Raw genomic sequence first — 7,030 nt, forward strand, 5'->3', positions numbered from 1 at the left:
TCTCATTGTGGTGGCTTCTTTTGTTGTGGCGCATGGGCTTAGTTGCTCTGTGGCATGTGGGATCTTCCTGGACCAGGGCTCGAACCCGTGTCCCCTGAATTGGCAGGAGGATTCTTAACCACTGCACCACCAAGGAAGCCCCCAAATAACACTTTTAGCCAGCAACAGCTTACATTTTTCTCAATGTTCTAAGATATAACTTTTGGCATCCAAAAGTATAAGCACTTTTGTGATGAATAAAAAAATCAAGTGCTAAAATATCCATGGTTTCCTGTGACAGGGTATATATTCCCCTTCAAGTAATGTTCTCCCCCCAAATTAACATTTTATTTCTCCCTCGAAGAGGAAGGAAAAGAAATCACAACAACCTTTTTTAGCTGAGGAGAAAAAACTGCTTGATTAGTTCATGTACTGTAAAAGCAACTGCTTGAGAAAGAACACAGTGAATGTAATTAAGAAAGAAACCATGATATCCTTTTGAATTCTCTGCCATATAGACATACTTTACAGTCACCTCCATGGTATGGCACTTTTCAAATTCTGGAAGAACAGTCCTTAACTGCATTCACTGATGAGTTACATCAAATGGGTCGGATCTGTCTGTGTTATTGCTGCAGCATCACCACCATAATGTAAGTTTATGTGAGTTTTCAAAACTCAGACGTTAGGGTAGTCTGAAGGTCTGTGAAGAAGGGTGGGAACATGGGAAAGGTACCAAAAGTAAAAAAAAAAAAAAAAAATGAAACACTTGGCACGAGGAGCCGTTCCTAATACAGCAGGCATCAGGCCTCTGTAAAATGCAAGGCACCTTCCTTTGCATAAATTGTTTTGAATGCATGAATAATTCCTGTATAGGTATGCGCTAGGCCTACTCTAACCACGTGAAGAGGGTAAATACCGATAACTGCTGTTAAAACTGCTATCGGTGCAGCCATTCATCTGTGCACAGACCAGAAACTCCCAGCTTTGTAGTAATTAATGTTCTATAATGCTCAAACGCGATAAACTGGATCATAGGGAACGATTTGGATCATCACCGCACCATTCCCTTTATACAACCCCCAAGGTATCCCTCCTTTGGGGAACAGCACGCAATGCAGCAAACACTCCCAAATGTTTGTAATGGTGATTGTGAGCTGGTAATAAAACCTTTGCCTGATATAAAGGAGCACCTGTTTGGGCACAGCATCCAGCAACACCTGCAGCCAGGAAGGAGCACGGCCAGGAGAAGTCTTGGCCTGCGATGGGCCCTCCAGCTTCTGCTGCCTGCTGCATCGCTAGAGGTAGGGTCGCCACAGCCAGTGCTGCCTCGGGAGATTTGGTCGCCAAATTCCAAGCCAAGGGCCCTAGTCATGGCCAGAGCGGGCAGTGACAGGGCACCAACCGCCTGTCAGGAGGGGCAGAGTCTGTCCTTTAACCTTTATACTAGAGTTATGTGGTTATATGTCATCACATTATAGTATTAGAGTATTCTAAATCTGACTATATACTTAGCGTTACCAGTGCAATATGTATTTTCACGAGCTTACATATTAGTAGTTAGCATCCTTTCATATTAACTTGAAGAACTTTTTTCAGCATTTCTTCTAAGGCAGGTATAGTGGTGATGGATTCCCTCAGCTTTTGGTTGTTAAGAAAAGCTTTCTCTTCCCTTCATTTCTGAGGCATAACTTTGTTGGGTAAACTCTTCTTGGTCGGCAGTTTCTATGTGACCATGCTGGTGCCTTGATTTTGGACTTCCCAGGTTCCAGAACTGTGAGAAATATGTTTATAAGCTATCCAGTTTGTGGTTTTTTTGTCACTGCATCCTGAATGGACTCTATCAATCAAAATAGAATTGTTTATTGAAATTCTTTTTCTCTTGTAATGTCTTCTCCCCCCCCTTCATATATTACACACTTTGGTTTTGGTGATTGTTCCCCTAAGCACTTTTATGCACATATATGTACCTCCTTATATACAGATATCTTGTCCAAATTGATAAGATCATAATTGCACATGTTCAATATTTTTTCCCACTAAACAGGACATGGACAGGTTTCCAAATCAGTATATAGTTACACTTCAGTATTTTTTAAATGCTGTATAAAACTAGATAGGATGGATATCATGATTTTTTTCTAAACAACCTTTTCCATGTAATGAAAATCTTGGCTGTGTCCAGTTTTTAGCTCCCGTAAGCCTGTTCACTGGAAAAGCAACAAAACTATTTAAGGATACATATATATACATATATATATACACATATGTGTGTGTGTATATATGTGTGTGTATGTATGTGTGTGTGTATATATGCGTACGTGTGTGTGTGTGTGTGTGTGTGTGTGTATATATATGTATATAAAGAAAGATTCCTAGCAGTGTAATACAATCCTTTCAATTTAAGGAACTGAGCTCCAGAGGGCAAGAACTTTATCCAAGGCCAGATTTAAACCATGACTGATGCCAGTGATCATAAAATTTCCATGAAATCCTGCCAGCCTTTCAGCTTATATAGTTAATAAGGAAGAAATGACTCTTACTAATGTAATTGATAATTTCTTGAGAATAATTTTTGAAATCCAAGGCAGTAATTATCATGCATTTTCATCTTGTCACTCTTTTGCTAAGTATTGTTCTTAATCGTCAGGGACATTCTTGTTGGCAGGATGAACATTTACAATTATCTTGTAGAATAGAGAATTGAGCCCCTGGGACTTCAGATTCTTTTTTCTTTCTCTTTTCTCCTCTCTTCTTCTTTCCCTTCCCTCCCCTTTCCTCTCCCCCCCTCCCTCCCTCCCTCCCTCTCCCTCCCTCCCTCTCCCTCCCTCCCTCTCTTTCTGTCTTTTTCCATCTTTGTTTCTTTCTTGGTTATTTGTCATAATACCCAAGGCATAATTTGAGTACTCTCATACAATAGCCTATGTCTTGGGGTTACAAGAGAACTCTGAACAATGGGAGAGACAACAAGGAAATCAATGCTCCACAGTACGGATAGGGTTAAATAGATAGCATGGCTGCAGGAGAAGGTGAAAAGTCAGCTCTACTTGGAGATGGACATAGTGGGTGATGCTTGAGTTGATAATTGAAGGATGAGTGGACATTTATCAAGTGGGGAGGGCATGCTAGTCATAAGGAACAGCATGTAAGTGCTTGGCGTTCTGAAAATAATTCGTATAATCAGGCAAATGTCTATTTTCTATCCTGGGATTGGCAGGAGTTGCAGTGGGAAGTAAGAAAACCCAAATCACAGAAGGCCTGCCCCCTGTTAAAAACTCAGACTGTCCGCCTCCAATCTTGTCTCACATTGCAGTAATCATCTAGATGAGAGATGAGGGCCTAAGCTATGGAATGAGACATGATAGATGTGAGAGATTTAAAGACTGAATCAATGCCAGCTGAAACCTAGCCAGGGTCCTAGTGCTGTTGAGTCTCAAACTAACTGGGAGACAATGGTCAGCCAAGAGATGGGAAAATTGGTAGTTATCCAATTTCTTGTCTGATTCAAGATTTCCTGAGTTACTTGATATATCCATATCCAAGGCACTTTTTCAGGGACAATAGAAGGCATTTAAGTACACTAATACTTGGGATTCTAAATTTCTTTTCAGGATAGTGTGAGAGTGGTCAAAACTTATAAACCACAAACCTAAGGAAGTAATGGGTTAGGGATAAAGTTCAAAGCTTGAATCCTGGTCATTCCTAATGTGAAAGGTTGCTAGGACTTGAGTCTTGGTATAATTTTTCAGTATAAAGGCACACAATGAATGATCTCTACTTTGCTTGTACTATATCATAGTAATTGAGATATACTGAGCTAATCTCTTTGCTTGTGTTTCAAAAGGGAATAATATAGAGGCACATTAATACCATCCCCGCTCCTAAAATTCTCCCCTACCTTCTTTCTCTCACTTCACCAATGTGAAGCTCTATTCTATGTCCACACCAGCAGATTCCTGACTAATCAATTTCAAAAGTCTAAATGAATGATGTTCAGCTTAAAAACAAACTGGCCCGCTGGCCCCTGTAAACAGAAAATAAACTTAATTCCATGAACTGCCCAATACCTTCTAATTTTCAGGATCCAGAAGGATCAGGCTCAGAAAATGTATAAATGGAGGCAGAGCTGAAAACTCCCCAGAGAAACAACTGAAGATACAGGCATCAGTGCTAGGACCTCACGTGGCAGGCAATTCCACCATCAATAAATCTGAAACAAGCAACACCAAGAAACAAGGATACTGGAGAATTTTGACATTTTAATTAGTAGATGCAGCAAAGTGGATTCAAAATTTCATATGCAAGCATTTGATTAACAGAGCCCAGGTCATGTGCCCATGCCCGGTTACCAAGATGACAAGGAAAAGTTGAATATACTTTTGGACTTCTAGATTTGTAGCAGGAGGTAGCTCTGTTAGATACCAAGACTCACACAGGATCCAATAAGAAGGGGTTCATGCTGGGTATAATCTGTTGCCACACTAGTGCTGCATTAAAAACTACACCAGACTTAGTGGCTTAAAACAACCATTTATTATACTCACAAGCCTATGGGTCCACTGGGTTGTTCTGCTGGGTTTAGCTGGGCAATTCATTTGGTCCTGGCTGGGCTTACTCTGGTGACTGGCTTGCTGTTGGCTAGTCTAGAATGGTCTCAGCTGGCGTTACTGGCTCTGTTCTATGTATTTCATCTTCCAACCAAATTCCCTAGGCAAGTTCTCATGGCAACTGCATGGGTCTAATACCTAGGCTTGGAGTTGGCACACTGTCAGTTCTACCACATTCAATTGGCCAAGGTCCACATCCAAGAAATGGGGAAATTGTGGTTCCTCCCATGAAGAGGTAGAACCTAAGACCAATTCCAAAAATAGCCTCAATTCTCCACCTCTCCTATATCTATGCTTTTTTTTTTTTACTTTTAGAATGATGGGCAAAGTATGTTGCCTACCACTTTACCTAGCCATCCAGCTTCTTTTCTATTCTCTGATATTATCAGTAATTATAGGTAAACATGTATGCATGGTTCCTTTTTCACACAAATGGTCACATATTCACACCATTTTTGCTTGATTATTTGCATTTCATATAACTTGAAGTATATCCCATATTCATAGGTGTATAGATCTGTAGCTTTAATTCCTAAAAGTAGAATTACTGGGTCAAAGTGTATATGCATTTTAAAATTTGAGAGTGACAAACAGCACTCCATAAGAAACAGCACTTTTATATACTTTCCCACCTAGAAATCTATGCAGTTGTTTTCCCCAACTCCTTGCCAAAATGCCAATCATCAAACCATTTTATATTATAAACATTATTTTTAAAAAAGGTATTTTAGTAAATTTTAAAATTTCAAATGTACAGAAAAGTTGCAATGACAGTAAAGTTCAGCATATCCCCATCATCAAGATTCCCCAATGATTAATGTATTTGCTCTGCAAGCATCTCTATATGAATATCTATTGCCATTATTTGTTTTCTGAGCCACTTGAAAGCTAGTTGCTAACATGATGCCCTGTCACCTCTAAATCTAGTGTATATTTCTGGAACACAAAGACCCTCTCTTACTTATAAAGCAACAATGCAACCATCCAAATTAGGATATCAACACTGATAGAAAACTACTGTCCAGAAGTGATGCTGTGTTCTTCTCAGTGTATCACATCAGGAGGCACATGACATTGACCCATCCCACTACTGTTTATGTTAACCTTGATAACCTGCTCAAGTTGGGGTCTGAATTACAGGTGCAGAAGCCTGCCATTTCCCCCTTCTGATGTCCTTCATAATTGAGAAGTATTTTGTGGGAAGATTTCTAATAAGAAATGGGATATTGGCCTAGTTTCAAATTTCTATCTACCAGCCTTCACATCCATTGATAATTCCCACCTGAACCAATCAGCATTGTAATGGTTGCCAAATGGTTTGTTATTTTCCTCATTTCTTCTACATTTATTAGTTGATACTCAGCTGTAAGGGAAAGCATTTCCTTCTCTCTCATATGTTAATATCAGTATGTACTTCTACAATTTTATTCAATGAATTGTAATCCATTACTGACCTTTTTAAAAAATTTTATTATTTTTAATTGAAGTACAGTTGATTTACAGTATTATATAGTTCAGGTGTACAGCACAATGATTTAGTATTGCACATTCCACTTCATAATAGGTTATTACAAGATAATGGTATAATTCCCTGTGCTATACAGTATATCCTTATTGCTTGTCTATTTTATATATAGTAGTTTGTATCTGTTAATCCCATACTCCTAATTTTTCCCTCCCCACATCCCTCTCCCTTTTGGTAACCATAAGTTTGTTTTCTATCTCTGTGAGTCTTCTGTTTTGCATATACATTCAAATGTATTTTTTTAGATTTCACATATATTATACAGTTTTTGTCTTTCTGTCTGACTTATTTCACTAAGTATAATACTCTCTGTGATCATCCACACTGCTGCAAATGGCAGTATTTCCTTTATGGCTCAGTAATATTCCATTGCATATATGCAGCATCTTCTTAATCCAGTCATGTGTTGATGGGCACTTGAGTTGCTTCTGTCTTGGCTACTGTATTGGGTTGGCCAAAAAGTTCGTTCGGGGTTTTCCGTAACATCTTACGGAAAAACCCGAATATCTTAAGAAAAATCCAAAGGAACTTTTTGGCCAACCCAATAACTAGCATTGCCACAAACATTGGGGTGCATGTATCTTTACGAATTAGTGTTTTCATTTCTTCTGGATATATACCCAGGAATGGAATTGCTATGGTAGTTCTATTTTTAATTTTTTTTTTTTTTTTTTTTTTGTGGTATGCGGGCCTCTCACTGTTGTGGCCTCTCCCGCCACGGAGCACAGGCTCCGGACGCGCAGGCCCAGCATCCATGGCTCACGGGCCCAGCTGCTCCGCGGCATGTGGGATCTTCCCGGACCCGGACACGAACCCGTGTCCCCTGCATCGGCAGGTGGACTCTCAACCACTGCACCACCAGGGAAGCCCCTATTTTTAATTTTTTAAGGAACCTCCATGCTGTTTTCCATAGTGGCTG

The 7,030-nt window shown here is 39.6% G+C and overlaps 1 pseudogene across 1 annotated transcript; it reads right to left on the reverse strand.

Moving 5' to 3' along the window:
* Window positions 1-373: 373 nt before the first annotated feature.
* On the reverse strand, window positions 374-5,743 carry LOC309960733 (solute carrier family 25 member 16-like; annotated as a pseudogene). Its single transcript has 2 exons — window positions 5,725-5,743; window positions 374-1,346 (listed from the first exon to the last, which is right to left on the reverse strand). The product of its transcript is annotated as a solute carrier family 25 member 16-like (transcript).
* Window positions 5,744-7,030: the final 1,287 nt, after the last annotated feature.

The sequence above is a fragment of the Leucopleurus acutus genome, assembly GCF_964270905.1.
Source record: "Leucopleurus acutus genome assembly, chromosome: 4".
NCBI lineage: Eukaryota > Metazoa > Chordata > Mammalia > Artiodactyla > Delphinidae > Leucopleurus > Leucopleurus acutus.